Consider the following 7,553-nt stretch of genomic DNA (forward strand, 5'->3'; position numbering starts at 1 on the left):
TATTATATTTGCATCTATTTACTTTTCATAGGTGCCTTAACATACTTTTAAGGAATTTACTTCAGACCTTAGTTATTTTAGGTATAAAAATAATACAATCAAAATGATATATTTTATCCATGCATTTTTATGTGACTATAAAGACTACTTTATGTTAGCTTATTAATTGTAATGGAAAACTTTTACTGCATGATATTGTAGATTCCATTCTTGCCTGTCTAATCTATTTCTCTTGGTTTTCCATGACAAAGGCTTTAGAGTTCCAATTCTGAAGTGGTATTTGCTATTATAATTTTATAAATTATCCTTATTATATATTTCTATTTCGCTTAGATATTTTATTACAAATTTCAAATGACAACAGGAACTTTGCCCAATATGCTGAAATGTATTAATGTCTTATGTTACTGATATGAGATGTATTTGTAGCATTCCTGTTATTGAGCTAACTCTTCATTCTTGCATTAAGACCTACTTTGGCATAACACACTATGCTCTTGATACAAAGCTAGAGTTTAGTATAGTATAGGTGAACATATTCATTATAATCTGATGTAGGACTGAGCTTTAACCATAACCATTTTCATGTTGTAATATTTTTATTTTACAAAATGAGTTTTAAACTTTTACATTTTGTTTCATGGCCTAGAATGACTATTATAATTACATATTATTTAAAGTTTAGACAAAATTTACTATACACATATCTTTACATAATTCCTTTTTTTGTTGTTATTTTTGGTGGTAGGTATTTTAATCTTTTCTCTCTGCTTATGGGTCTATTCAAGTGTCCCACCTGATTTTAAATCAAGATTGGTATTTTATTAAAAAAAGTACATTATAACATTTCCAAACTTACTGTAAAAGAGTTCTAGATATTATTTTATTGTAATTTTAAATTGTTTTCTGTGGAGTTTTGTCTTATAATTTTTCCTGTAGAGTATAGCTCCTGTTGTTCAACGATGGCAGATTCCAATATACAGTTTTTAAACAGAGGTTTTATGGCTCTAAATAAGATATTTATGTGTGGCATAAGATACTTACTCTCCAATCTTTTATGGAAAACATTTTCTGACCTTTTTAATAAAGAAATATATAGAAAAAATAATCATTATCATTTTATTATATTTATTTTAGTTTCTTCCCTTGAAGTTTTCAGGTAGACAATAATTGTATCAGCCAATAAGTCTATTCTGTTTCTCCTTGATTCTAATTATACCAAATTTCATTTTCTGTTTTTTAAATTAAACATTCTTTTTCTTTTTCATAAACATTGCTCCACCATTTTTACCCAATTATACACATCAGAAAACTGAGTGTCCACTTAGATATATTCTCTTCCTACACACACTAGCAAGTATGTTGTTTGTATATTAATTTATTCAACAGGTATTGTTGAATTTAACTATGGTTTAGATGCTGAGAAAAATATTGTGGAAAAACTTAATTTCCTATATCAGACTTTTTCAATATGTGAAGTGGTTACTATATTCATAACTAATCTATAACTGATACACTGCCAATGTAATCCAAGTTTTTACACATTCAGAATCCCTATTTCTTCAGCTTTACCTTGTGTTTCTTCCTTCTTCCATGCACAGCCTCTTTCTTCCGGTTTCTCTAGTGCAAAAAGCTATTTCCTAAATTTAGGCATCTGTGAAGAATGTTTCTTCTCCCTGAAAATCCCACTCTTCTCTACAAACTGTTCTTCAAACTTTATTAAAAAAATTAGTTTCCAATAAAGGCCTTTTTCTTACTGCAAAACACACATTTGTTTTCCACTTTTATTTTTTAATGGAATACTACACATTTTTGGGTAATATTTATCACACAAAAATGCAGTTGTGGGATTTTCTATCATGTCTCTCTCATCACTACTGTGATGACAGAGACTGAATTATTTAATGAATACTGAAAGTTTAGCCTAAAACACCAGGCACCTTGCACAAGGTAAAAACTAAAATGATATTTGATTGAATGCTACTGATTTATGAATAAAATATCCATAAAAGCATGACTGATAATAGCAAAGAACTTTAAAGAAATGGTTCTGGGAATATGGCAGAGTAGGAAGCACTAGCAATCTATCTCTTTACATAGACAATTGGATTGGCAGAATCTGCCTAATATATCTTTTTTCTTTTTTTGGAACTCTGATGTCTATTGAAGACTGGCAACTTCTAGGGGAAGGCTTAGGTAGATAAATTGTGGTAAATTTTGTTCAAATTTAGATCTTAGCACAGTAGTAGCTACCTATCCCTCACCCCCTGCTGATGGCAGGCAACTGTGCATATTCTCCTGCAGCAGCTTGCACAAAAGCTTGCTGGGGCCAGGGTAGACCCATGTCACCCTACACTACAAATACTGGGACTCTGCTCTGATCATTAATCAGGTGTACCCGATCACGAAAGGCAGAAAAAGAAGCAAGTGGCATTTTATGTTACGCCTGACCCCACTGTTGCAAACCTCTCTCCCTCTAACTAAAGTAAATTTCAGGTGATTTAAAGGGCTGGTATCCTTTAAAAAAAAAACTTTTATTTTTTTTTTCTTTTTCCGCTTGTGAAGGCCACATTATTAAAGCATAAAACATTCAAAATGAATCACATATATGGAAAAAATTAGAAAGTACTCAAACTTGCATAGGAAAAGGTATAAGTACAGGGTCAGAGGAGACCTGAAAAGGCCTTAAATTTTCCCCTCAGACTGATCCTTACTTATTTATATTTATTGATGTAGGTTGTCACAGAGAAACAATAAATAAAAACAAATAGAAACAATAAAAAAATAACCCTGGGGGAAAAAAGGAACGCCTCATTTTCAGAATTATCATATTAATAGATTGAAATATGCAGATTTTAAAAAAGTATAAGGCATACAAAAAACAGAAAAGTATTGCCTAGTCAAAGGAAAAAATTTCAATAGAAATTATCGCTAAAAAGACATGGTGGCAGATCTACTACTAGACGATGACGTTAAAGCAGCTCTCTTAAAGATGCACAAAGAACTGATGAAATTCCTGCAGAGTCAAGAAAGCAATGTAAGAAAAAAATAGATGTATCAATAAAGAGACAGAAAATCTGAAAATAAATCAGAAAGAAATTCTCAGGCTGAAAAGTACAATAAATGAAATGAAAATTTTACTAGAAAGATTTGAAAGTAGATTTAATTAGGCATAATCAAGAATAAGTGGACTTGAAATAGGACAATACAAGTTACGGAGAATGACAAATATTTTAAAAAAAAGATTAAAGAAAAGTGAACAGAGCCTAAAAGACTTGTGGAACACTATTAGAAAAGCTAAGATATATGTATCTTGGAAATCCCATAAGAAGAAGAAAAAGGAAAGTAGATAGAGAGAATGCCAGTATCCCTTGGGGATCTTTTGGGTTCATTTTTAGATTACTGCATTAAAACAAATATTGTAATAAAGCAAGTAACAGAAATAGTTTGGTTTCATAGTGCTTATAGGAGTTATAGTTAGATAATACTATGGTCTACTAAATGTGAAATGGCATTACATCTACAATACAAAGTATATACCTGAACTAAAAAATAATTTATTGGTAAAAAAATGCTAATGGTCATCTGAGCCTTCAGTCAGTTAATGGTAGAGGAATTTGCCTCAATGTTGATGTTTGTTGACGCATCAGAGTGGTGATTGCTGAAAGTTGGGGTGGCTGTGGCAATTTCATAAAGTAGGACAATCATAACATTTTCTGCATTGATTAATTCTTCTTTTCGTGAAATATTTCTTCGTGGTATGCTATGTTATTTGACAGCATTTTACTCTCAGTAGAACTTCTTTCAAATCTAGAACCACTCAAACTCTGCCACTCACTGCTTTATCAACTAAGTTTGTGTAATATTCTAAATTTTTTGTTGTAATTTTATCAATGTTCATGGCATCTTCACCAGGAGTAGATTTTCCCTCAAGAAAACAACTTATTTGGTCATCCATAAGAAGCCACACCTCATCTGTTCAAGTTTTATCATGAGATTGCATCAATTAAGTCATATCTTCAGGCTGCAATTCTAATTCTACTTCTTTTGTTATTTCTACCACATTGACCATTACTTCCTCCACTGAAGTCTTGAAGCCCTCAAGGTCATTCGGGGGGTTCAAATCCACTTACTCCAAATTCATGTTAATATTTATATTTTGACCTATGCCCATGAATCATGATTGTTCCTGATGACATCTATAACAATGAATTGCTTCTAAAAAGTCTTAATTTGAACTAAATCCATCAAAATAATTAGTCCTATGTCAGATATGCTGTTATAAGATGTACTTCCGAAATACAAATCCTTGAAAGTCAAAATCATTACTTTATTCATGAACTACAGAATGGATGTTGTGTGAGTAGGCATGAAAACAACATTAATCTCTTTGTACATTGCTACCTGAGCTATGTAGATGGCTAGGTTCATTCCTAATGTGCAGTGCTAGTATTATTTTGAAAGGAATCCTTTTTTTCTTAAAAGTAGGTCTGAACAGTGAGTTTTTGTTTTGTTTATTGTAGCCACCTTCATCAATGATCTTAGCTAGATAGTCTGGATAATTTGCTGCAGCTTCTCCAACAGCATTTGCTGCTTCACCTTTCATTTTTATGCTATGGAGATGGTTTCTGTCCTTAAATCTCATGAACTAACCTCTGCTAGCTTCAAACTTTTTTTTTTTTTTCCTGCAGCTTCTTTGCCTCATTCAATCTTCATAGAATTGAAGAAAGTTAGGCTCATCCTCTGGATTAGGCTTTAGCTTAAGGGACTGTTTTGCTTGGTTTGATTTTTCTATACAGACCATTCAAACATTCTCTATATTAGCAATAAGGCTCTTTCAACTTCTTATCATTTGTCTGTCACTGGAATAACACCCTTAATTTCCTTCAAGAACTTTTTCTTTGCATTCACAACCTGGCTAACTGTTTGGCACAAGAGGTCTGGCTTTCAAGTTTTCTCAGCTTTCAACATACCATTCTCACTAAACTTAATCATTTCTAACTTTTGATTTCAAGTGAGAAACGTATGACTCTTTCTTTCACTTGAACACTTAGAGGCCATTTTATGGTTATTAAGTGACCTAATTTCAGTTTTGTTATGTGTTTCGGGGAATAGAGAGATCAAAGAAGAGGAAACAAGATGGAGAAACAGCCAGATGGTGGAGCAGTTAGAACACATAAAACATTTGTTAATTAAGTTTGCCATGTTATGTTGACACAGTTTGTGGCACTCCAAAACAATTACAATAGTAATAACAAATATCAAGATCATGGATCATGATTACAGATACAATAATAATGAAAATGTTTGAAATATTATGAGAATTAATAAAGTAATACACAGAGATATGATGAAAGCACATGCTGCTGGAAAAATGAAAAATGATTCCAATAAAAATATCTCAACAGAGGATTGCTGCAAACCCTCAATTTGTAAAACATGCAGTATCTAGAAAGCATAATAAAGAAAACTACAATTCAATTAGGAATGCCTGTGCTCAATAAAATAATGCCAAAAACTTTCCAATTTTATTAAAAACATGAACATAAGCATCCAAAAAGCTCAATGATGTACAAATAAGATGAACTCAAAGAGAAACACATGGAGACATATTATAATAAAACTTTCAAATGACAAAGACAAATAGAGAATTTTGAAGGTAGCAAGAGAAAAAAACACATTATGTACAGGAGAATTCAACGAGATTATCAAAGATTTCTCCTTAGAAACTTTAACACCCAGGCAGCAGTGAGCTGATATATTCAAATTACTAGAATAAGCAATAACAACAACACTACAAAAACAACAACAGCAACAAAGCTGTCAACCCAGAATTCTATTCAGCAAAACTGTTCTTCAAAATGGAGGGAGAAAAAAAGACATTCCTAGATAAACAACACCTTAAAGAATTTGTGACCATTAAACTTGCCCTGTAAGAAATGCTCATGGAAGTCCTTCATGTTGAAATAAAAGATCACTAGACTGTGACTTGAAGCCACATGAAGAAACTAGGATTAACAGCTTTATTATTTTCAAATATGAGAAAATGTTATATTGTTTTGGTTATTCATGTCCTCTCAACAGACAACTCTACTGACAAACATAAAATGAAATAAAATATTCTTTCGTGGTCTGTCCAGTCATTGAAATAAATACACAGTCTATTTTTTGCTCTTCATGGAAATCTGAATTCACATGGCTAAGTATATGAAAGTCCAAAATGGGGTCCAGGCAGTACATACCAGCTTATTTTGTGAGAGATCATCAGATAAGAGGACGGGATAAAATAAAAAGTACTTGTTCTCCTGCAGCAGTGGACCACCAAGATGCCAGATATGTGGGACAACTGTGGATGCACCTGAAAATTTAACTTGTGTAGAATATCTTTACAACAACCCTCTGGGTTTCCTAGAAGCAATAAATGGAGGGAAATATATATTATTTAATTTGTTTGGATTAATAATAGGAAGCCTAATTTAAACTTGCTAAAACAATGAGAAAATTTATTATCTCACAGAACTAGAAATAGAGCAAGTTTCTAAACTCATTGAAGAGATGGTGATGAGGTGATCACAGTCATTGGTTTTATCTGTCTCGACTCTTCTATCCTCAAGACTGTCTTTTTTCTAAGACTAGTTGCCCTCAGGGTTACCAGGGGACTGCCAGCAGCAATCAGTATTATAGGTTTACTCGTATTCCCAAGGGCCCTTACTAAAGAGCAAGAAAGAACTCTCCCATAAGCTCTCAGAAGACTTCTCAAATCATATGATTGTGAATAAATCCCATGTCTATTTTCCAATCAATCACTGACAAGTGAAAAGATAAATACTATGATTGATTTAGACTAAACAGCTAACTTAGTTTCTACTAAGTTATATAAACTGCACAGAAAGGGGTATATATTTAGAAAAAAATGGTTCATTTCTACTAAGAAAATGGAAGAAGGGATATGAAAGGTGGCTGGCTGAGCAACTATCCAAATCCAATGTTATAAGCTTTTTGATTATCCAAGAACTTGAAGTAGAGTCACTGCTACTGCTACTGGAACTGATTACACTTTTAGACCATTTTTTCTTGGTCTTTCTTTCTACATTGGTTGCTCCAATGCCAATAAACATGAGGGGGGAAGAAAAGCCCCTTCGTTGTAATAATAATCTGTTTTCTTTTTCTTTTAAAATTGTCTTTAGTTCTACTGTCCTTGAGGGCCTATGTAGGTATTTTCTTTTTCATGTACATTCATAAGTCCAATGTCCAAATTCCAAGCATTTCTGACATCTCACATGTTGCTTATTTTCTTCATTACCCTCGTCTCTGGGCTATGAGCTGATGCATGGGAGTCACCATCTTAGCAAAAAAAAAAAATTTTAAGTAATGCTTTTGCTGTCAACTCAGAACTTTTAACCTTCAGTTGGATCTTAAGGAGGAGAGTTTCTGGTAAAATGTCAAGATTTCACTTGAAACTTGAAAAGAGAACCAATCTAGAAATAAGAGCATCTAGAAACAGAAAGGCCACATTAAATCTGGACTATCTCAATCTAGGACTACATTAAAAT

The 7,553-nt window shown here is 32.5% G+C and overlaps 1 pseudogene; it reads right to left on the reverse strand.

The window, feature by feature from the left end:
- Positions 1-7,059: 7,059 nt before the first annotated feature.
- LOC116456551 (zinc finger CCHC domain-containing protein 10-like) lies at positions 7,060-7,344 on the reverse strand (annotated as a pseudogene).
- Positions 7,345-7,553: the final 209 nt, after the last annotated feature.

Source organism: Hylobates moloch, unplaced genomic scaffold, assembly GCF_009828535.3.
Source record: "Hylobates moloch isolate HMO894 unplaced genomic scaffold, HMol_V3 SCAFFOLD_17, whole genome shotgun sequence".
Lineage (NCBI taxonomy): Eukaryota > Metazoa > Chordata > Mammalia > Primates > Hylobatidae > Hylobates > Hylobates moloch.